At 52.5% G+C, this 22,243-nt stretch overlaps 5 non-coding genes and 1 pseudogene across 5 annotated transcripts; all 6 read right to left on the bottom strand.

Annotated features, from left to right (window-relative positions):
• Positions 1–3,755: 3,755 nt before the first annotated feature.
• Positions 3,756–3,940, bottom strand: LOC140397397 (U2 spliceosomal RNA). The gene has a single exon (XR_011936852.1). It is a non-coding gene; the product is annotated as a U2 spliceosomal RNA (small nuclear RNA).
• An 8,776-nt stretch (positions 3,941–12,716) lies between these two features.
• LOC140397114 (U2 spliceosomal RNA) lies at positions 12,717–12,903 on the bottom strand. The gene has a single exon (XR_011936711.1). It is a non-coding gene; the product is annotated as a U2 spliceosomal RNA (small nuclear RNA).
• A 6,147-nt stretch (positions 12,904–19,050) lies between these two features.
• LOC140397459 (U2 spliceosomal RNA) lies at positions 19,051–19,241 on the bottom strand. The gene has a single exon (XR_011936896.1). It is a non-coding gene; the product is annotated as a U2 spliceosomal RNA (small nuclear RNA).
• Positions 19,242–20,026: 785 nt separating this feature from the next.
• Positions 20,027–20,217, bottom strand: LOC140397603 (U2 spliceosomal RNA). The gene has a single exon (XR_011937036.1). It is a non-coding gene; the product is annotated as a U2 spliceosomal RNA (small nuclear RNA).
• A 785-nt stretch (positions 20,218–21,002) lies between these two features.
• Positions 21,003–21,193, bottom strand: LOC140397516 (U2 spliceosomal RNA). The gene has a single exon (XR_011936951.1). It is a non-coding gene; the product is annotated as a U2 spliceosomal RNA (small nuclear RNA).
• Positions 21,194–21,970: 777 nt separating this feature from the next.
• LOC140397302 (U2 spliceosomal RNA) lies at positions 21,971–22,150 on the bottom strand (annotated as a pseudogene).
• Between the last annotated feature and the right edge of the window lie 93 nt (positions 22,151–22,243).

The following is a 22,243-nucleotide window of genomic DNA, read 5'->3' as shown; positions in this document are numbered from 1 at the left end:
GAGCACATTTTATGGAATCACATGGAATTCCTACACGGCATAGAAGGCTATGGGCCAAGTCCTGGAAAACGGCATTAGAATGGTTAGTTGTTCATTTATGACCCGCACAAGCGCAATGGGCCGAATGGCCCTTTCTGTGCTGTATGATTTTATGACTCCAATTACAGAAGGAAGCCATTTGGCCCATTGAGTCTACGCCAACCCTCCGAAAGTGTACTGTACCGAGTTCCACTCCCCCGCCCACCCCCCTCGACCGCAATAACCCAGTAACCGAACCTGCACACACTTGGACATTAACGGGCAGTTTTTCATGGCCAATCCACCCAACCTGAACGGCTGTCTAATGGCCGTGTTGTACCTGCTCGGGGACTGTCAGAGGGAGAGAGATTAAAAGGCACAATGTTTCGTCTGATGTTATCCTGATGTCTCTCTGCCTCAGAATGATCGCACACCAGGTCGGAGTGCGTGCCACCAGAATCAAACACACATTGGTGTTGGTCAAACCAAACTCTGGTGTTGTGCCTGGGTGGCCCTTTGTCACATTGCGTGTGATTTGAGTTTGGAATTTCTGTTATATTGTGGGTCACGGGCAATGTCCAATCTCAGGATAGACGTCTACTTTGTAAGAAGGACTTTTCACCGTGGATGGCGCGGTGGTTTCAATGTGGAGCTGGTCAACGGCCATCGTTGAGATTGAGCTGAAGCTCAGTCAATGTGAACTGGTTTTGTCAATAAAGATGCTGCCATTGGCCAGTCTCTGCCTCAGGGAATTGTTGTCCATCTCCTGCTCCATCCAATCTGGACAATGGGCTGCAGGAGTCGCCACTGCGCCTGCGCCACAACCACAGCCTGAGGATGGCGGCCATCTTGAGCTGCTCGGTGTGACGGCCGGCGCCATTTTGAGTTGCCGGGGAGATTGCCGGCGGCAATCTTGAGTTGCCAGGGGAAACGGCTTCATTGAGGTGATGGCCCGCTCGCTGTCCTCTGGGGGAAAGCCCCTCCGCACATGAGCACAGGCGCATGTTTGAATTTTAATTTGCATCTGATGATTATAATTGCTCGCATCCTCTCCCGTCTGAATTCCTCTTCCTTCTCGGTTCTGAAGCTTCGATTCCAGTTTTGATCTGTTTTTGACAATTTGATTTATTTTTAAAACCTGGGCTCCTCTGGCCGCACTCTGGGGGATGCGGCGGCGCATGCGCAGTCCCGCAGCCGTCACTGGGTTATGAAATGACCTGTTGATTTGATTTTAATTCATTTCCTGGGGGCGGCTCTGAATTTAAGTCAACTCCCCCGTTTCCCAGCAGCCGCTTCTTCCTCTTTTCTGTGAAATAACCGGTGGGTGGAGAGGTGACGTCACGGCAACATGGCGGATGCCCCGCCCAACACCGGGAACCGGATGTTCCGCCAACAAGCAGCGGCCGTGCCGGGCTGCGGACAGGAGGTGATACTGGGAGGAGCGGAAGCAGCATCGGCTTCTGGGAGAGTGACCCACGCCCTCTGGCGGCCGGGACGGGAAACAGCCGCCGACGTCTCTCTGGCCGCAGAGCAGCGCCTGCAGCGGCTGTGAACCACCAGCTGGCGGCAGCCTTGAAGCAGTTGAATCAGCCACACTGACAGAGGTTTGAGACAGAGAGGCATTTGAGTCTTTAATTCATTGACAGACACAGAGGAAAGGGGCAGCCGCCTTTTCACCGGCACATTCTGCATCCCGCACCTTTTAAACACACATTCATCTCAGCGCCTCATTGTCTGGGGTTGTCTCTGAGATTTCCACGGAGCGGTACAGCTGGTTTAATGTTGTTCACCTTTTATTCCTCTTGAATCTTCGTTCCATCCTCTTCCATTGAGTGCTCCTCGTCAGATGAGGTTGGGGTTGTATTGTCAGGGCGTGCTTTGGCCTCCCCTTTTTGTTGAGGGCCCTTCTGGTGCTTTTACACATTCTGCGCTGTTGTGTCTTTGTCGATGGAGGTGGCATCAACCTCCTCTGAGGTCGCCTTTTTGACTCTGCCGCTGATGATTTGTGCGTACGTTGCCCCGCGTTCCGGGCAGGCCCTGTACAGATGGCCGGCCTCCCCACACAGGTTGCAGCACTTGTCTTCCTTGCAGTCCTTAGTCATGTGTCCCTCCTGCCTGCAGTTTTTACAGAAGGTGACATTGCAGTTGGCGGCAACATGCCCCATTTTGCCACAGGTGTGGCATACTCGTGGCTGTCCCACGTAGTAGAGGTAGCCACGATTTACTCCAATGGCGGAACTGGAGGGGGGTTGCAGGATGGTTCCGCCACCCTCTGTTCTCAGAGTCACCTTGATCTGGTGCTCACTTGTCCAGATGCCAAAGGTGTCCATCAGTTGCACGCTGTCACTTTTCAGCTCAGCGTACCTGGCGAGGAACGTGAGCACATCAGACACGGGGACGTGGGGCTTGTACGTGTGCAGTGTAACAACCCGGTTTTGCTGCGACGGTAACGTAAAAAGAGGCTCCGCAGTCAGGATAAACAGGGGACTTTGCTTGCCCTTTTCTTTGAACACGTTCAAGAATTTGATGCACGCTGCAACCCTCTTGAAGGTGACATCAAAATATCCATTGTTGGGGAGGTTTTGCAAGCAGAAGATATCTGTTGCTTGAACCCCGCAGCACTCGAGCAGCACCCGCTTCACGAAGAAGTTTCGGTCTACAGGTGACTCCCCTTCCGCCTTCTTCGCTGTGATTCGGACAGTGTTTCCACTCCCCAGCCTGGTGGTCGGGATGCAGTTGCAGCCATAGCTCATACTTTGAGTCTAAACTGTATCGGCATTAGGCCTAAACCAGAAGCTTAGCCCAGCATGTAGATCCACCAATAGCAGCCGAGCTCCAAACGTTTTCTCTTTGACGACTTCAATCCCTCTGTGTTCTCCAATCTACATCACAATCCTCAGCTTCTCTTGATCCAATATACTGTTGATCAAAGCCAAAAGGCCGAGAAGCGATAGCCAATATTTCCCGGCTATGGCTCTTGTCCTCCTCGCCCACCAACATTCTGGTGCACCTTGCTGCGCTCGACTGTGCTTTGGAACGTTTAGTCTACGGTCATGGTTGGTCAAGAGATCTCCAGCTTGGCCGAGCACTGTGGAGTCTGTGCATGCAGAACCAGAAAAACACAACAGGGAGACATCGTCTGGCACGCCTTCCACTGTCGTCACCAGAAGGAAAGAAGACGCTGTGAAGGCCCAGTGACACCCAACGCAGGGAGTCGAAGAAACCTCCACCTTTGCCGAACAAAGGGCAATCCGTGCAAGCAGCAAGTACTGGCGGAATCCAACAGGGGGCAATGTCTAGTCCCCCTGAGCTCCACCCTGGCGTGTTGGTCGTGGAGTCAGGAGAATGAAAAGAGACACCGTGAAGGTACACCTACATCCAAATCAGGATGCCGTTCAGTCTGTCGCCACACTTCTCTGTTGTGCAGGATGAAGGGCTTTGGTCAGTGAAATGAGGAGAAGGCAAGTCGGCATCCGGGGGTGAGGGTGAGAGGCCTGTAAAAAGCAGCAGGAAATCTGTGCGCATATCAGCCGAAAACGGAGCCTGGCTGCCGAACGTCCGCGAGTCCACCGGCTCGCAACATTCGTGCACGAAGCTCCCGCCAGCAGAAAAGCTAGCAATGCTTTGGAGCCTGAAAGGCCTTAAATTAGTCAGGATGAGATAACTAGACAAGACAGAAAAGGGGAAGGCAGGTTTTGCGCCATTTTCTGCCTTCGCACCTTTGCTCCCCAAAGCGGGGTGAAGGCACCATTCCCGGAAGCATGGCAAGACCAGGTCGATGCGTGGAGTGTTAGGAGCAAGCCCCTGCACGATCTCCGAATCTTAAATTCAATTTAATATTCGGTCCCCAGATAGAGGACACATCAGATATTATACTGATAAGAACAGATTTTGTTTTTTTAAATGTTATTCAAAAAAATATACTTTATTAATAAAATTTATCATGAGCATTACAGAGCATTTCGAATTGTCTTGACTACATTTCCGTCAGAGTTACACATTGCCTTGACTTTCTTCCATTCAATTTTGATTTTATTATACACATATCACTCTTTACATTACAATTCCTTCTTAAATATTTACATCGTCATGTTTCTTTTATACATTGGAGTGTTGGTTGCCCAGACCGAGGGGTTTTACACTGTTACCCGGCCCTCGGTGTACATTTGCTGGAAGGACCTTACACAGTGGTCTTTCCCCATTGCGCCTTGGCGGCAGCTGCCCCAAGCTTGAGTGCGTCCCTCAGCACGTAGTCCTGGACCTTGGAATGTGCCAGTCTGCAACACTCGATCGAGGACAATTCTTTGCACTGGAAGATCAGCAAGTTTCGGGCAGACCAAAGAGCGTCTTTCACCGAGTTGATGACCTTCCAGCAGCAGTTGATATTTGTCTCGGTGTGTGTCCCTGGAAACAGTCCGTAGAGCACAGAGTCCTGTGTCACAGAGCTGCTCGGGATAAACCTTGACAAATACCACTGCATCTCTCGCCAGACCTTCTTTGCAAAGGCACATTCCACAAGGAGGTGTGTGACCGTCTCATTTCCCACACAGCCACTCCGAGGGCAGCGTGCATTGGCGCAGAGCCTTCTCACCACCAGCCAAGCTAGGTCTTGGTGCTTGTTTGAAAGTTCTGGTGATGAGGCGTTCTGCCAGATGACTCTGGCAGTCTGCTCAGGGAACCATCCAACGTCCTCCACGGTCTCCTTTTCCCTGAGGGCCTCGAGGACATTACGTGCTGACCACTGCTTCATTGCCTTGTGGTCAAAGGTGTTTTTCTTCGAAAACCTTTCCACGAAGGACAGGTAGTACGGAACGGTCCAACGATTTGGAGCGTTCCGCGGCACTGAGGCCAGGATCATCCTTCGTAAAACGTTGGACAGGTAGAACCTCAGTATGTAGTGACACTTGGTGTTTGCATATTTGGGGTCCACGCACAGCTTGATGCAGCTGGACACAAAAGTGGCCAACAGGATGAGGGAGGCGTTGGGTACGTTCCGCCCTCCCTTCTCCAGAGGTTTCCGGGAGTCTTACTCGTCTCGAAGGGCTTGACGGCCTTTGTCAGCTCATCCAGAGTTAGCGGTTTGTCCAGGTTTTCCAGCTCGCCTAAGACCACCGTGATAGTCGACAGGAAGGTCTGGGAATCAGTGCTATCTGTTGGCTTCAGGTCATACAGTCCGGCATAAAAGGATTGGCTGATCCTCAGGGCGTCAGACTGCGATGACTTTTCAGGGCCATCTTCTTCCTTCAGGCTGCTGATCACAGAGGTCTCTCTGTGCACCTTTTGGAAGAAGAAGCGTGAGCACTTTTCGTCCTGCTCCACGGAGCGGACTCTGGAACGGAAGATAACCTTGGAGGCCTCCGAGGTGTAGAGCGAGGCTTGCTGGCTCTTCACCTCTTGGAGATCCTCCTTGACATCCACCCCCATCGACTGCAGCTGGAGCAAATTCTGCATACTTTTCTGGAGCCTGGACATGATCCCCTCGTCTCTCTCTCGCCTTTTGAACGCCCTTGAGGATGAAAAACCTCTTGATATTCCCCTTGATTGCTTCCCATCAGAGATGTGGAGCCTCATAGAGGGGTTTCACGGTTCTCCAACCTTTGTAATCCCTCTCGAGTTCCTCGAGGTTCTCAGGGGTCAGCAGTTTTACATTCAGCTTCCATGTCCCCCTGCCTGCAGCCTGGTTTTCCAGCAGGTGGCAGTCGGCCAGCAGGAGGATGTTGTCAGAGAAGAACACCGGCCATACATCTTGGACATGGCCGTGAAAGCACGGGACACAAAGAAGAAGTCTATCCTGGAGCGGACGGACCCGTCTGGCCGTGACCATGCGTATCTACGCTGCGCTCCGTCTGCAGGGTTTCTGCAGACGTCGAGCAGCTTGGCGTCTCTTACCGTTTCCATCAGGAGTCTGGACGTAGCGTCTAGTTTGTGTCGGCTCCGGCAGATCGTTCAGTTGCATCGATGATGCAGTTGAAGTGACCGCTCAGAATGACCGGCTTGGAGGTGGCCAACAGCAGTGGGAGTTGCTGAAGGACTGCCAGCCGCTCACTTTTTACGGCCGGGGCGTACAGATTAATAAGTCTGAGAGGGGTGTTTTTGTATTTCACGTCTGCTACGAGGAGGCGCCCGCCCACCACCTCCTTAACGTCGGAGATGGTGAAGTTGCCTCCCCGCAGCAGAATACCCAGGCCGGAGGAGCTGCAGTCGTTTCCTCCTGACCAGATGGATGGCCCGTGGGACCACCAGCTCGACCAGCGCCTGTAGTTGCTGAGGTGCGGAATTCCGCACTCCTGCAGGAACAGTAGGTCAGCTTTTACATTTGCCAAATAGTTGAGTGTGGCTACACACCGCGAAGTATCTTTGATGCTTCGCACATTTATGGATGCAATTTTTAAACCCATTATAAAAAGATAGATTTACCAGTCTCAGAGTCCAGAGTCTTTACAGTTGGCTGTTCCAGCTGTTGAATGTTCCCCAGCATGCCGGTGGTGCTCGCAAACTTTAGCACAGTTGCAGGGCTCAGAAAACTGTCCTGGTCCGCACTGGCTAGTGAACTTGATGCAGATGTATTGAGGGGGGGGGGCGCGGGAGTGTAGCCCTGGCGTCCGTTGTGGCAGTCAGTTGGTGTTGGGGTTGCAGGCCGGTCTTCGCCTGGGTTGTTGCTTCTTGTTACTTTCGGGGGTTGGTCTGTGACCTTGTTTTCGATGTCCGGCGTTTGGTGGCCGTTGGTCATATTGGTGTTCCCATGAGCCAGGGGTTGGTTGTCTCGGCGGGTTTTATTTTCTTCCCGGTTTGTGGTCTGGGGGGTCTGTGCCTCCCGTTCCACGTTGGTGCTTTGCCTCTTTATTTGAGGCCGATCCTTGGCTTGTTTACCCTCGTCGGAGGAGGTTTCGGCACTAAGTCCGCTGGCTGAAAGGTGTCGCTTTGTGCCACTCCCCATTATGGGGTTCTTCAGTTTGTTTTTTTGTTTTCTCTTTCGTTTGTCCCTGTTCACTGTTTCCCAGGGCTCTTTGTTCTTTGTCCCATCCTCTTCCATTGAGTGTTCCCTGTCAGATGAGGTTGGGGTTGAGTTGTCAGTGCGTGCTGTGTCCTCCCCTTTTTGTTGAGGGCCCTTCTGTTGCTTTTCCGTATTCTGTGCCGTGGTATCTTTTTCGGGGAGGGTGTATGAACCTCCTCTCTGATCATCTTTTTGACTCCGCTGCTGATGATCTGTGCATATGTCGCCCCGCGTTTCGGGCAGGCCCTGTAAAGATGGCCGGCCTCCCCAAACAGGTTGCAGCACTTGTCTTCCTTGCAGTCCTTAGTCATGTGTCCCTCCTGCCTGCAGTTTTTGCAGAAGGTCACACTGCAGTTTGTGGCAACATGCCCCGTTTTGCCACAGGTGTGACATACTCGTTGCTCGACGACATTACGTGTTGACCACTGCTTCATTGCCTTGTGGTCAAAGGTGTTTTCCTTCAAAAACTTTTCCACAAAGGACAGGTGGTACGGTACGGTCCAACTACTTGGAGCGTTCCGCGGCAATGAGGCCAGGCCCATCCTTCGTAACACCGATGACAGGTAGAACCTCAGTATGTCGTGACACTTGGTGTTTGCATACTGGGGGTCCACGCACAGATTGATGCAGCTGGACACAAAGGTGCCCAACAGGATGAGGATGGCGTTGGGTACGTTCCGCCCTCCCTTCTCCAGAGGTTTGTACATGGTGTCCCTTCGGACACGGTCCATCTTGGATCACCAGATAAATTTGAAGAGGGCCCGGGTGACTTCTGTGGCGTAGGGTCAGGTTATGGGCCAGACCTGCGCCATGTACAGTAGCACCGAGAGTACCTCACACCTGATGACCAGGGTTTTGCCCGCAATGGAGAGGGAGCGTTGCTCCCACCAGCCCAGTTTCTGCCTTACCTTTGCTATGCGCTCCTCCCAGTTTTTGGTGCACGCCCGAGCAACTCCGAATCATATCAGCAGCACCTTCAGGTAATCTGACCTGACAGTGAAGGGGACAAAGGACCGGTCGGCCCAGTTCCCAAAGAACATGGCCTCGCTCTTGCCACGGTTTACCTTGGCTCCCGAGGCCAGTTCAAACTGGTCGCAGGTGGTCAAGAGCCTGCGTACAGGCGCAGGATCCGAGCAGAAGACGGCCACATCGTCCATGTACAGGGAGGCCTTGACTTGCATGCCGCCACTGCCTGGGATCGTCACTCCCCTTATGCCCGGATCCCTCCTGATGGACTCGGCAAAAGGTTCTATGCAGCACACAAAAAGGGCAGAGGAGAGAGGGCAGCCCTGCCTGACTCCAGATCTGATCTGGAACTTTTCTGATTCCCACCCATTGATTGAGACTGCGCTATAGATGGTTGTGTCGAGCAGTTTGATGCAATTGCGAATTCCCTCCCCAAACCCCATTTTGGAGAGCACATCCATCATGTAGGTGTGCGATATTCTGTCAAAAGCCTTCTCCTGGTCAAGGCTGATGAGGCAGGTGTCCACCCTTCTGTCCTGCACATAGGCGGTCGTATCCCTGAGTAGCGCGAAGCTATCAGAGATCTTCCTGCCGGGTACAGCACAGGTCTGTTCAGGGTGGATCACCGACTCCAGAGAAGACCTGACCCGATTGGCGATGAACTTAGCTAGAATTTTCTAATCCACATTCAACAGTGAAATGGGTCGCCAATTTCGAATTTCTTCCCTTTCCCCCTTCTGCTTGTAGATGAGGGTGATGATGCCTTTCCTCATGGACTCTGACATGTTGCCTTCCAGAAGCATACTCTCGTACACTTCCAGCAGGTCTGGGCCTATCCAGTCCCACAGAGCCGAATACAACTCAACCGGTAAGCCGTCGCTTCCGGGGATTTTACTCGTTTCGAACGACTTGGCGGCCTTTGTCAGCTCATCCAGAGTTAGTGGTTTGTCCAGGTTTTCCAGCTCGCTGTCGCCTATGACCTCCGTGATAGTCGACAGGAAGGTCTGGGAAACAGTGTTATCTGTTGGCTTCAGGTCATACAGTCCGGCATAAAAGGATTGGCTGATCCTCAGGATGTCAGACTGCGATGACTTTTCAGAGCCATCTTCTTCCTTCAGGCTGCTGATCACAGAGGTCTCTCTGTGCACCTTTTGGAAGAAGAAGCGTGAGCACTTTTCGTCCTGCTCCACGGAGCGGACTCTATAACGGAAGATAACCTTGGAGGCCTCCGAGGTGTAGAGCGAGGCTTGCTGGCTCTTCACCTCTTGGAGATCCTCCTTGACATCCACCCCCATCGACTGCAGCTGGAGCAAATTTTGCATACTTTTCTGGAGCCTGGACATGACCCCTCGTCTCTCTCTCACCTTCTGAACGCCCTTGAGGATGAAAAACCTCTTGATATTCCCCTTGATTGCTTCCCACCAGAGATGTGGGGCCTCAAAGAGGGGTTTCACGGTTCTCCAACCTTTGTAATCCCTCCTGAGTTCCTCGATGTTCTCAGGGGTCAGCAGTTTTACATTTAGCTTCCACGTCCCCCTGCCTACCCCCTGGTCTTCCTGCAGGTGGCAGTCGGCCAGTAGGAGGCAGTGGTCGGTGAAGAACACCGGCGTTACGTCGGTGGACCTGACCGTGAAAGCTTGGGACACAAAAAAGAAGTCGATCCTGGAGCGGTCGGACCCGTCTGGCCGTGACCATGTGTATCTACGCTGCGCGCCGTCTGCAGGGTTGCTGCAGACGTCGAGCAGCTTGGCGTCTTTTACCGTTTCCATCAGGAGTCTGGACGTAGCGTCTAGTTTGCTGTCGGAATTGCTGGATCGTCCAGCCGCATCGATGATGCAGTTGAAGTCACCACCCAGGATGACCGGCTTGGAGGTGGCCAACAGCAGTGGGAGTTGCTGAAGGACTGCCAGCCGCTCACTTTTTACGGCCGGGGCGTACACATTAATAAGTCTGAGAGGGGTGTTTTTGTATTTCACGTCTGCTACGAGGAGGCGCCCGCCCACCACCTCCTTAACGTCGGAGATGGTGAAGTTTCCTCCCCGCAGCAGAATACCCAGGCCAGAGGAGCGGCAGTCGTTTCCTCCTGACCAGATGGATGGCCCGTGGGACCACCAGCTCGACCAGCGCCTGTAGTTGCTGAGGTGCGGAATTCCGCACTCCTGCAGGAACAGTAGGTCAGCTTTTACATTTGCCAAATAGTTGAGTGTGGCTACACACCGCGAAGTATCTTTGATGCTTCGCACATTTATGGATGCAATTTTTAAACCCATTATAAAAAGATAGATTTACCAGTCTCAAGAGTCCAGAGTCTATACAGTTGGCTGTTCCAGCTGTTGAATGTTCCCCAGCATGCCGGTGGTGCTCGCAAACTTTAGCACAGTTGCAGGGCTGAGAAAACTGTTCTGGTCCGTACTGGCCCCGTGATTTTGATGCAGATGCATTGGGGGGGTGGTGTAGCCCTGGGGTTCGTCGTGGCAGTCAGTAGGTGTTGGGGTTGCAGGCCGGTCTTCACCTGGGTTGTTGCTGCTCGTTGCTATCGGGGGTTGGTCTGTGACCTTGTTTTCTTCCCGGTCGGTGGTCTGGGGGTTCTGTGCCTTCCGTTCCACGTTGGTGCTTTGCCTCTTTATCTGAGGTCGATTCTTGTCCTGTTTTCCCTCATCGGATGAGGTGTCGGCACTAAGTGCGCCGGCTGAGAGGTGTCGCTTTTTGCCACTACCCCTCAGGGGGTTCTTCAGTTTGTTTTTTTTGTTTCCTCTTACGTTTGTCCCTGTTCACGGTTTCCCAGGGCTCTTTATTCTTTGTCCCATCCTCTTCCTCTTCCATTGAGTGTTCCTCATCAGATGGGGCTGGGGCTGGGTTGTCAGGAGGTGCTGGGGCCTCCTCTTTTTGTTGGGGGCCCTTCTGTTGCTTTTCCTCCTTCTGAACCGTGGTGTCTTTTTCGGTGGAGGGTGTGTGCACCTCCTCTCTGGTCGCCTTTTTAACTCCGCTGCTCATGATTTGAGCGTATGTCGCCCCCGCGTTTCGGGCAGGCCCTGTAAAGATGGCCGGCCTCCCCACACAGATTGCAGCACTTGTTTTCCTTGCAGTCCTTAGTCATGTGTCCCTCCTGCCTGCAGTTCTTGCAGAAGGTCACACTGCAGTTTGCGGCAACATGCCCCGTTTTGCCACAGGTGTGGCATACTCGTGGCTGTCCCACGTAGTAGAGGTAGCCACGATTTACTCCAATAGCGAAATTGGAGGGGGGATGCAGGATGGCTCCGTTGCTGTCCGTTCTTAGGGTCACCTTGACCTGGTGCTCACTTGTCCAGATGCCGAAGGTGTCTTTCACTTGCACGCTGTCACTTTTCAGCTCAGCGTACCTGGCGAGGAACGTGAGCACATCAGACACAGGGACGTGGGGGTTGTACGTGTGCAGTGTAACAACCCGATTTCGCTGTGCCGGTAGCGTAAACAGAGGCTCCGCAGTCAGGATCGACAAGGGACTCTGGTTACCTTTTTCCTTGAAGACGTTCAAGAATTTGATGCACGCTGCGACGCTCTTGAAGGTGACATCAAAGAAACCATTCTTGGGGAAGTTTTGCAAGCAGAAGATCTCTGTTGCTTTAAACCCACAACACTCGAGCAGCACCCTGTTCACGAAGTGTTTCCGGTCCAAAGGTGACTCTCCTTCCGTTTTCCTCACTGTGACTCGGACAGTGTTTCGCACTCCCCAGCCTGGTGGTCGGGATGCAGCTGCATCCATAGCTCGTACGTTGGGTGTGAAACTGTATCAGCGTTAGGCCTAAACCCGAGGTTTAGGCCAGCATGTAGATCCACCAATAGCAGCCAAGCTCCAAACGTTTCCTCTTTGACGACGTCAATCCCTCCGAGTTCTCCAATCCACAATCGACATCGAAATCCTCAGCTTCCCTCGATCAAAAGAGGCTACACTTGATCTTAGCCAAAAGGCCGAGAAGCGATAGCCCATATTTTCCGGCAATGGCTCTTGTCCTCCTCTTCCACCGACATTCAGGTGCACCTTGCTGCGCTCGACTGTGCTTTGGAACTTTTAGTCTACGCTCACTGTTGGTCAAGAAACCTCCAGCTTGGCCGAGCACGGTGGAGTCTGTGCATGCAGAACCAGTAAAACACAACAGGAAGACATCATCTGGCAAGCCGTCCCCTGTCGTCACCAGATGAAATGGAGACGCTGTGAAGGCCCAGTGACACCCAACAGAGGGAGTCGAAGTCATCTCCACCTTTGCCGAACAAAGGGCAATCCGTGCAAGCAGCAAGTACTGGCGGAATCCAACAGAGGGCAATGTCTAGTCTCCCTGAGCTCCACCCTGGCGTGTTGGTCGTGGAGTCAGGAGAACGAAAAGAGATGCCGTGAAGGTGTACCTACATCCAAACAGGATGCCGTTCAGTCTGTCGCCACACTTCCCCGTTGTGCAGGATGAAGGGATGTGGTAACTGAAGTGAGGAGAAGGCAAGTCGGCATCCGAGTGTGAAGGTGTGTGGCCTGTAAAAAGCAGCAGGAAATCTGTGTGGCATATCAGCTGAAAACGGAGCCTGGCTGCCGCAAGTCCGCGAGTCCATCGGCTCGCAACATTCGTGCACGAAGCTCCCGCCAGCAGAAAAGCTAGCAATGCTCTGGAGCCTGAAAGGCCTTAAATTGGTCAGGATGAGACAACTGGACAAGAGAGAAAAACGGAAGCCACGTTTTGCGGCATTTTATGCTTTTAGCGCCCCAAAGCGGGGAGAGGGCACCATTCCTGGAAGCACTGCAAGACCAGGTTGATGCGTGGAGCGGAAGGAGCAAGCCCCTGAACCATCTCCGAGTCCTAAAAATCAATTTAATATTCTGTCCCCAGATTGAGGACATATCAGATATTAAACTGATAAGAACAGATTTTTTAAAATTTTTTTTTTTCAAAAAAAAATATACTTTATTCATAAAAATTTATCATGAGCATTACAGAAACATTTCAAATTGTCTTGACTGTACATTTCCGGCAGGGTTACATGTTGCCTTGACTTTCTTTCATTCACTTTTGATATTGTCGTACACATATCACTCTTTACATTACAATTCCTTCTTAAATATTTACAGTGGCATGTTGGTTTTATACATTGGAGTGTTGGTTGCCCCGACCGAGGGGCTTTACACTGTTACCGGCCCCTCGGTGTACATTTGCTGGAAAGACTTTACACAGTGGTCTTTCCCCATTGCGCCTTGGCGGCAGCTGCCCCAAGCTTGAGTGCGTCCCTCAGCACGTAGTCCTGGACCTTGGAATGTGCCAGTCTGCAACACTCGGTCGAGGACAATTCTTTGCACTGGAAGATCAGCAAGTTTTGGGCAGACCAAAGAGCGTCTTTTACCGAGTTGATGACCTTCCAGCAGCAGTTGATATTTGTCTCGGTGTGTGTCCCTGGAAACAGTCCGTAGAGCACAGAGTCCTGTGTCACAGATCTGTTTGGGATAAACCTTGACAAATACCACTGCATCTCTCTCCAGACCTTCTTTGCAAAGGCACATTCCACAAGGAGGTGTGTGACCGTCTCATTTCCCCCACAGCCACTCCGAGGGCAGCGTGCATTGGTGCAGAGCCTTCGGGTGTGCATGAAGAATCTGACAGGGAGGGCCCTTCTCACCACCAGCCAAGCTAGGTCTTGGTGCTTGTTTGAAAGTTCTGGTGATGAGGCGTTCTGCCAGATGACTCTGGCAGTCTGCTCAGGGAACCATCCAACGTCCTCCACGGTCTCTTTTTCCCTGAGGGCCTCGAGGACATTACGTGCTGACCACTGCTTCATTGCCTTGTGGTCAAAGGTGTTTTCCTTCAAAAACTTTTCCACAAAGGACAGGTGGTACGGTACGGTCCAACTACTTGGAGCGTTCCGCGGCAATGAGGCCAGGCCCATCCTTCGCAACACCGGGGACAGGTAGAACCTCAGTATGTAGTGACACTTGGTGTTTGCGTACTGGGGGTCCACGCTCAGCTTGATGCAGCTGGACACAAAGGTGGCCAACAGGATGAGGGACGCGTTGGGTACGTTCCGCCCTCCCTTCTCCAGAGGTTTGTACATGGTGTCCCTTTGGACACGGTCCATCTTGGATCGCCAGATAAATTTGAAGATGGCCCGGGTGACTGCTGTGGCGTAGGCTCGGGTTATGGGCCAGACCTGCGCCACGTACAGTAGCACCGAGAGTACCTCACACCTGATGACCAGGGTTTTGCCCGCAATGGAGAGGGAGCGTTGCTCCCACCAGCCCAGTTTCTGTCTTACCTTTCCTATGCGCTCCTCCCAGTTTTTGGTGCACGCCCCAGCAGCTCCGAACCATATCCCCAGCACCTTCAGGTAATCTGACCTGACAGTGAAGGGGACAAAGGACCGGTCGGCCCAGTTCCCAAAGAACATGGCCTCGCTCTTGCCCCGGTTTACCTTGGCTCCAGAGGCCAGTTCAAACTGGTCGCAGGTGGTCAAGAGCCTGCGTACAGACGCAGTATCCGAGCAGAAGACGGCAACGTCGTCCATGTACAGGGAGGCCTTGACTTGCATGCCTCCACTGCCTGGGATCGTCACTCCTCTTATACCCGGATCCCTCCTGATGGACTCGGCAAAAGGTTCTATGCAGCACACAAAAAGGGCAGAGGAGAGAGGGCAGCCCTGCCTGACTCCAGATCTGATCTGGAACTTTTCTGATTCCCACCCATTGATTGAGACTGCGCTATAGATGTTTGTGTAGAGCAGTTTGATCCAATTGCGAAATCCCTCCCCAAACCCCATTTTGGAGAGCACATCCATCATGTAGGTGTGCGATATTCTGTCAAAAGCCTTCTCCTGGTCAAGGCTGATGAGGCAAGTGTCCACCCCCCTGTCCTGCACGTAGGCGATCGTATCCCTGAGTAGCGCGAGGCTATCAGAGATCTTCCTGCCGGGTACAGCACAGGTATGGTCAGGGTGGATCACCGACTCCAGAGCAGACCTGACCCGATTGGCGATGACCTTTGCTAGAATTTTGTAGTCCACATTCAACAGTGAAATGGGTCGCCAATTTCGAATTTCTTCCCTTTCCCCCTTCTGTTTGTAGATGAGGGTGATGATGCCTTTCCTCATGGACTCTGACATGCTGCCTTCCAGAAGCATACTCTCGTACACTTCCAGCAGGTCTGGGCCCATCCAGTCCCACAGAGCCGAATACAACTCAACCGGTAAGCCGCCGCTTCCGGGAGTTTTACTCGTCTCGAAGGACTTGGCGGCCTTTGTCAGCTCGTCCAGAGTTAGTGGTTTGTCCAGGTTTTCCAGCTCGCTGTCGCCTATGACCTCCGTGATAGTCGACAGGAAGGTCTGGGAAACAGTGCTATCTGTTGGCTTCAGGTCATATAGTCCGGCATAAAAGGATTGGCTGATCCTCAGGATGTCAGACTGCGATGACTTTTCAGAGCCATCTTCTTCCTTCAGGCTGCTGATCACAGAGGTGTCTCTGTGCACCTTTTGGAAGAAGAAGCGTGAGCACTTTTCGTCCTGCTCCACGGAGCGGACTCTGGAACGGAAGATAACCTTGGAGGCCTCCGAGGTGTAGAGCGAGGCTTGCTGGCTCTTCACCTCTTGGAGATCCTCCTTGACATCCACCCCCATCGACTGCAGCTGGAGCAAATTTTGCATACTTTTCTGGAGCCTGGACATGACCCCTCGTCTCTCTCTCACCTTTTGAACGCCCTTGAGGATGAAAAACCTCTTGATATTCCCCTTGATTGCTTCCCACCAGAGATGTGGGGCCTCAAAGAGGGGTTTCACGGTTCTCCAACCTTTGTAATCCCTCCTGAGTTCCTCGATGTTCTCAGGGGTCAGCAGTTTTACATTTAGCTTCCACGTCCCCCTGCCTACCCCCTGGTCTTCCTGCAGGTGGCAGTCGGCCAGTAGGAGGCAGTGGTCAGAGAAGAACACCGGCGTTACGTCGGTGGACCTGACCGTGAAAGCTCGGGACACAAAAAAGAAGTATATCCTGGAGCGGACGGACCCGTCTGGTCGTGACCATGTGTATCTACGCTGCGCGCCGTCTGCAGGGTTGCTGCAGACGTCGAGCAGCTTGGCGTCTTTTACCGTTTCCATCAGGAGTCTGGACGTAGCGTCTAGTTTGCTGTCGGCTTTGCTGGATCGTCCAGCCTCATCGATGATGCAGTTGAAGTCACCACCCAGGATGACCGGCTTGGAGGTGGCCAACAGCAGTGGGAGTTGCTGAAGAACTGCCAGCCGCTCACTTTTTACGGCCGGGGCGTACACATTAATAAGTCTGAGAGGGGTGTTTTTGTATTTCACGTCTGCTACGAGGAGGCGCCCGCCCACCACCTCCTTAACGTCGGAGATGGTGAAGTTGCCTCCCCGCAGCAGAATACCCAGGCCGGAGGAGCGGCAGTCGTTTCCTCCTGACCAGATGGATGGCCCGTGGGACCACCAGCTCGACCAGCGCCTGTAGTTGCTGAGGTGCGGAATTCCGCACTCCTGCAGGAACAGTAGGTCAGCTTTTACATTTGCCAAATAGTTGAGTGTGGCTACACACCGCGAAGTATCTTTGATGCTTCGCACATTTATGGATGCAATTTTTAAACCCATTATAAAAAAGATAGATTTACCAGTCTCAAGAGTCCAGAGTCTATACAGTTGGCTGTTCCAGCTGTTCGATGTTCCCCAGCATGCCGGTGGTGCTCGCAAACTTTAGCACAGTTGCAGGGCTGAGAAAGCTGTTCTAGTCCGTACTGGCCCCGTGATTTTGATGCAGATGCGTTGGGGGGGGGTGGTGTAGCCCTGGGGTTCGTCGTGGCAGTCAGTAGGTGTTGGGGTTGCAGGCCGGTCTTCACCTGGGTTGTTGCTGCTCGTTGCTATCGGGGGTTGGTCTGTGACCTTGTTTCCTTCCCGGTCGGTGGTCTGGGGGGTCTGTGCCTTCCGTTCCACGTTGGTGCTTTGCCTCTTTATCTGAGGCCGATTCTTGTCCTGTTTTCCCTCATCGGATGAGGTGTCGGCACTAAGTGCGCCGGCTGAGAGGTGTCGCTTTTTGCCACTACCCCTCAGGGGGTTCTTTAGTTTGTTTTTTTGTTTTCTCTTACGTTTGTCCCTGTTCACGGTTTCCCAGGGCTCTTTATTCTTTGTCCCATCCTCTTCCTCTTCCATTGAGTGTTCCTCATCAGATGGGGCTGGGGCTGGGTTGTCAGGAGGTGCTGGGGCCTCCTCTTTTTGTTCGGGGCCCTTCTGTTGCTTTTCCTCAATCTGAACCGTGGTGTCTTTTTCGGTGGAGGGTGTATGCACCTCCTCTCTGGTCGCCTTTTTAACTCCGCTGCTGATGATTTCAGCGTATGTCGCCCCGCGTTTCGGGCAGGCCCTGTAAAGATGGCCGGCCTCCCCACACAGGTTGCAGCACTTGTCTTCCTTGCAGTCCTTAGTCATGTGTCCCTCCTGCCTGCAGTTCTTGCAGAAGGTCACACTGCAGTTTGCGGCAACATGCCCCGTTTTGCCACAGGTGTGGCATACTCGTGGCTGTCCCACGTAGTAGAGGTAGCCACGATTTACTCCAATAGCGAAATTGGAGGGGGGATGCAGGATGGCTCCGTTGCTGTCCGTTCTTAGGGTCACCTTGACCTGGTGCTCACTTGTCCAGATGCCGAAGGTGTCTTTCACTTGCACGCTGTCACTTTTCAGCTCAGCGTACCTGGCGAGGAACGTGAGCACATCAGATACAGGGACGTGGGGGTTGTACGTGTGCAGTGTAACAACCCGATTTCGCTGTGCCGGTAGCGTAAACAGAGGTTCCGCAGTCAGGATCGACAAGGGACTCTGGTTACCTTTTTCCTTGAAGACGTTCAAGAATTTGATGCACGCTGCGACGCTCTTGAAGGTGACATCAAAGAAACCATTCTTGGGGAAGTTTTGCAAGTAGAAGATCTCTGTTGCTTTAAACCCACAGCACTCGAGCAGCACCTTCTTCACGAAGTGTTTCCGGTCCAAAGGTGACTCTCCATCCGTTTTCTTCACTGTGACTCGGACAGTGTTTCGCACGCCCCAGCCTGGTGGTCGGGATGCAGCTGCATCCATAGCTCGTACGTTGGGTGTGAAACTGTATCGGCGTTAGGCCTAAACCCGAGGTTTAGGCCAGCATGTAGATCCACCAATAGCAGCCAAGCTCCAAACGTTTCTTCTTTGGCGACTTCAATCCCTCCGAGTTCTCCAGTCCACGATCGTCATCGAAATCCTCAGCTTCCCTCGATCAAATGAGACTACACTTGATCTTAGCCAAAAGGCCGAGAAGCGATAGCCCATATTTTCCGGCAATGGCTCTTGTCCTCCTCTTCCACCGACATTCAGGTGCACCTTGCTGCGCTCGACTGTGCGTTGGAACTTTTAGTCTACGCTCACTGTTGGTCAAGAAACCTCCAGCTTGGCCGAGCACGGTGGAGTCTGTGCATGCAGAACCAGTAAAACACAACACGAAGACATCATCTGGCAAGCCGTCCTCTGTCGTCACCAGATCAAATGGAGACGCTGTGAAGGCCCAGTGACACTCAACAGAGGGAGTCGAAGTCATCTCCACCTTTGCCGAACAAAGGGCAATCCGTGCAAACAGCAACTACTGGCGGAATCCAACAGAGGGCAATGTCTCGTCTCCCTGAGCTCCACCCTGGCGTGTTGGTCGTGGAGTCAGGAGAACTAAAAGAGACGCCGTGAAGGTATACCTACATCCAAACAGGATGCCGTTCAGTCTGTCGCCACACTTCCCCGTTGTGCAGGATGAAGGGATGTGGTAACTGAAGTGAGGAGTAGGCAAGTCGGCATCCGAGTGTGAAGGTGAGTGGCCTGTAAAAAGCAGCAGGAAATCTGTGTGGCATATCAGCTGAAAACGGAGCCTGGCTGCCGCAAGTCCGCGAGTCCATCGGCTCGCAACATTCGTGCACGAAGCTCCCGCCAGCAGAAAAGCTAGCAATGCTTTGGAGCCTGAAAGGCCTTAAATTGGTCAGGATGAGACAACTGGACAAGAGAGAAAAGGGGAAGCCAGGTTTTGCGGCATTTTCTGCTTTTATACGTTTTGCACCCCAAAGCGGGGAGAGGGCACCATTCCTGGAAGCACTGCAAGACCAGGTTGATGCGTGGAGCGGAAGGAGCAAGCCCCTGAACCATATCCGAGTCCTAAAAATCAATTTAATATTCGGTCCCCAGATTGAGGACATATCAGATATTAAACTGATAAGAACAGATACTACACTTGATCTGAGCCAAAAGGCCGAGAAGCGATAGCCCATATTTTCCGGCAATGGCTCTTGTCCTCCTCGTCCACCGACATTCAGGTGCACCTTGCTGCGCTCGACTGTGCTTTGGAACTTTTAGTCTACGCTCACTGTTGGTCAAGAAACCTCCAGCTTGGCCGAGCACGGTGGAGTCTGAGCATGCAGAACCAGTAAAACACAACAGGAAGACATCGTCTGGCAAGCCGTCCCCTGTCGTCACCAGATGAAATGGAGACGCTGTGAAGGCCCAGTGACACCCAACAGAGGGAGTCGAAGTCATCTCCACCTTTGCCGAACAAAGGGCAATCCGTGCAAACAGCAAGTACTGGCGGAATCCAACAGAGGGCAATGTCTAGTCTCCCTGAGCTCCACCCTGGCGTGTTGGTCGTGGAGTCAGGAGAACGAAAAGAGACGCCGTGAAGGTATACCTACATCCAAACAGGATGCCGTTCAGTCTGTCGCAACAGTATCCCGTTGTGCAGGATGAAGGGATGTGGTAACTGAAGTGAGGAGAAGGCAAGTCGGCATCCGAGGGTGAGGGTGAGTGGCCTGTAAAAAGCAGCAGGAAATCTGTGCGGCATATCAGCTGAAAACGGAGCCTGGCTGCCGAAAGTCCTCGAGTCCATCGACTCGCAACATTAGTGCACGAAGCTCCCGCCAGCAAAAAAGCTAGCAATGCTTTGGAGCTTGAAATGCCTTAAATTGGTCAAGATGAGGCAACTGGACAACAGAGAAAAGGGGTAGGCAGGTTTTGCGGCATTTTCTGCTTTTATACATTTCCGCCCCAAAGCGGGGTGAAGGCACCATTCCTGGAAGCACTGCAAGCCCAGGTTGATGCGTGGAGCGGAAGGAGCAAGCCCCTGAACCATCTCCGAGTTCTAAAAATCTATTTAATATTCGGTCTCCATATTGAGGACATATCAGATATTAAACTGATAAGAACAGATACTACACTTGATCTGAGCCAAAAGGCCGAGAGGCGATAGCCCATTTTTTCCGGCAATGGCTCTTGTCCTCCTCATCCACCGACATTCAGGTGCACCTTGCTGCGCTCGACTGTGCTTTGGAACTTTTAGTCTACGCTCACTGTTGGTCAAGAAACCTCCAGCTTGGCCGAGCACGGTGGAGTCTGTGCATGCAGAACCAGTAAAACACAACAGGAAGACATCGTCTGGCAAGCCGTCCCCTGTCGTCACCAGATGAAATGGAGACGCTGTGAAGGCCAGTGACACCCAACGGAGGGAGTGGAAGAAATCTCCACCTTTGCCGAAAAAAGGACAATCCGTGCAAGCAGCAAGTACTGGCGGTATCCAACAGGGGGCAATGTCTAGTCTCCCTGAGCTCCACCCTAGCGTGTTGGTCGTGGAGTCAGGAGAACGAAAAGAGACGCCGTGAAGGTATACCTACATCCAAAGAGAATGCCGTTCAGTCTGTCGCCACACTTCCCCGTTGTGCAGGATGAAGGGATGTGGTAACTGAAGTGAGGAGAAGGCAAGTCGGCATCCGAGTGTGAAGGTGAGTGGCCTGTAAAAAGCAGCAGGAAATCTGTGTGGCATATCAGCTGAAAACGGAGCCTGGCTGCCACAAGTCCGCGAGTCCATCGGCTCGCAACATTCGTGCACGAAGCTCCCGCCAGCAGAAAAGCTAGCAATGCTTTGGAGCCTGAAAGGCCTTAAATTGGTCAGGATGAGACAACTGGACAAGAGAGAAAAGGGGAAGCCAGGTTTTGCGGCATTTTTTGCTTTTATACATTTTGCGCCCGAAAGCTGGAATAGGGCACCATTCCTGGAAGCACTGCAAGACCAGGTTGATGCGTGGAGCAGAAGGAGCAAGCCCCTGAACCATCTCCGAGTCCTAAAAATCAATTTAATATTTGGTCACCAGATTGAGGACATATCAGATATTAAACTGATAAGAACAGATACTACACTTGATCTGAGCCAAAAAGCCGAGAAGCGATAGCCCATATTTTCCGGCAATGGCTCTTGTCCTCCTCGTCCACCGACATTCAGGTGCACCTTGCTGCGCTCGACTGTGCTTTGGAACTTTTAGTCTACGCTCACTGTTGGTCAAGAGACATCCAGCTTGGCCGAGCACGGTGGAGTCTGTGCATGCAGAACCAGTAAACACAACACGAAGACATCGTCTGGCAAGCCGTCCCCTGTCGTCACCAGATGAAATGGAGACGCTGTGAAGGCCCAGTGACACCCAACGGCGGGAGTCGAAGTAATCTCCACCTTTGCCGAACAAAGGGCAATCCGTGCAAGCAGCAAGTACTGGCGGAATCCAACAGAGGGCAATTTCTAGTCTCCCTGAGCTCCACCCTGGCGTGTTGGTCGTGGAGTCAGGAGAACTAAAAGAGACGCCGTGAAGGTATACCTACATCCAAACAGGATGCCGTTCAGTCTGTCGCAACAGTATCCCGTTGTGCAGGATGAAGGGATGTGGTAACTGAAGTGAGGAGAAGGCAAGTCGGCATCCGAGGGTGAGGGTGAGTGGCCTGTAAAAAGCAGCAGGAAATCTGTGTGGCATATCAGCTGAAAACGGAGCCTGGCTGCCGCAAGTCCGCGAGTCCATCGGCTCGCAACATTCGTGCACGAAGCTCCCGCCAGCAGAAAAGCTAGCAATGCTTTGGAGCCTGAAAGGCCTTAAATTGGTCAGGATGAGACAACTGGACAAGAGAGAAAAACGGAAGCCACGTTTTGCGGCATTTTATGCTTTTAGCGCCCCAAAGCGGGGAGAGGGCACCATTCCTGGAAGCACGGCAAGACCAGGTTGATGCGTGGAGCGGATGGAGCAAACCCCTGAACCATCTCCGAGTCCTAAAAATCAATTTAACATTCGGTCCCCAGATTGAGGACATATCAGATATTAAACTGATAAGAACAGATTTTTTTTTTTTTTTTTCAAAAAATATACTTTATTCATAAAAATTTATCATGAGCATTACAGAAACATTTCAAATTGTCTTGACTGTACATTTCCGGCAGGGTTACATGCTGCCTTGACT

The sequence above is a fragment of the Scyliorhinus torazame genome, chromosome 20 (assembly GCF_047496885.1).
Source record: "Scyliorhinus torazame isolate Kashiwa2021f chromosome 20, sScyTor2.1, whole genome shotgun sequence".
NCBI classification, from domain to species: Eukaryota; Metazoa; Chordata; class Chondrichthyes; order Carcharhiniformes; family Scyliorhinidae; genus Scyliorhinus; species Scyliorhinus torazame.
Note: the sequence above shows the minus strand (reverse complement) of the source record. Positions and strands in the feature narration are given on the sequence as shown.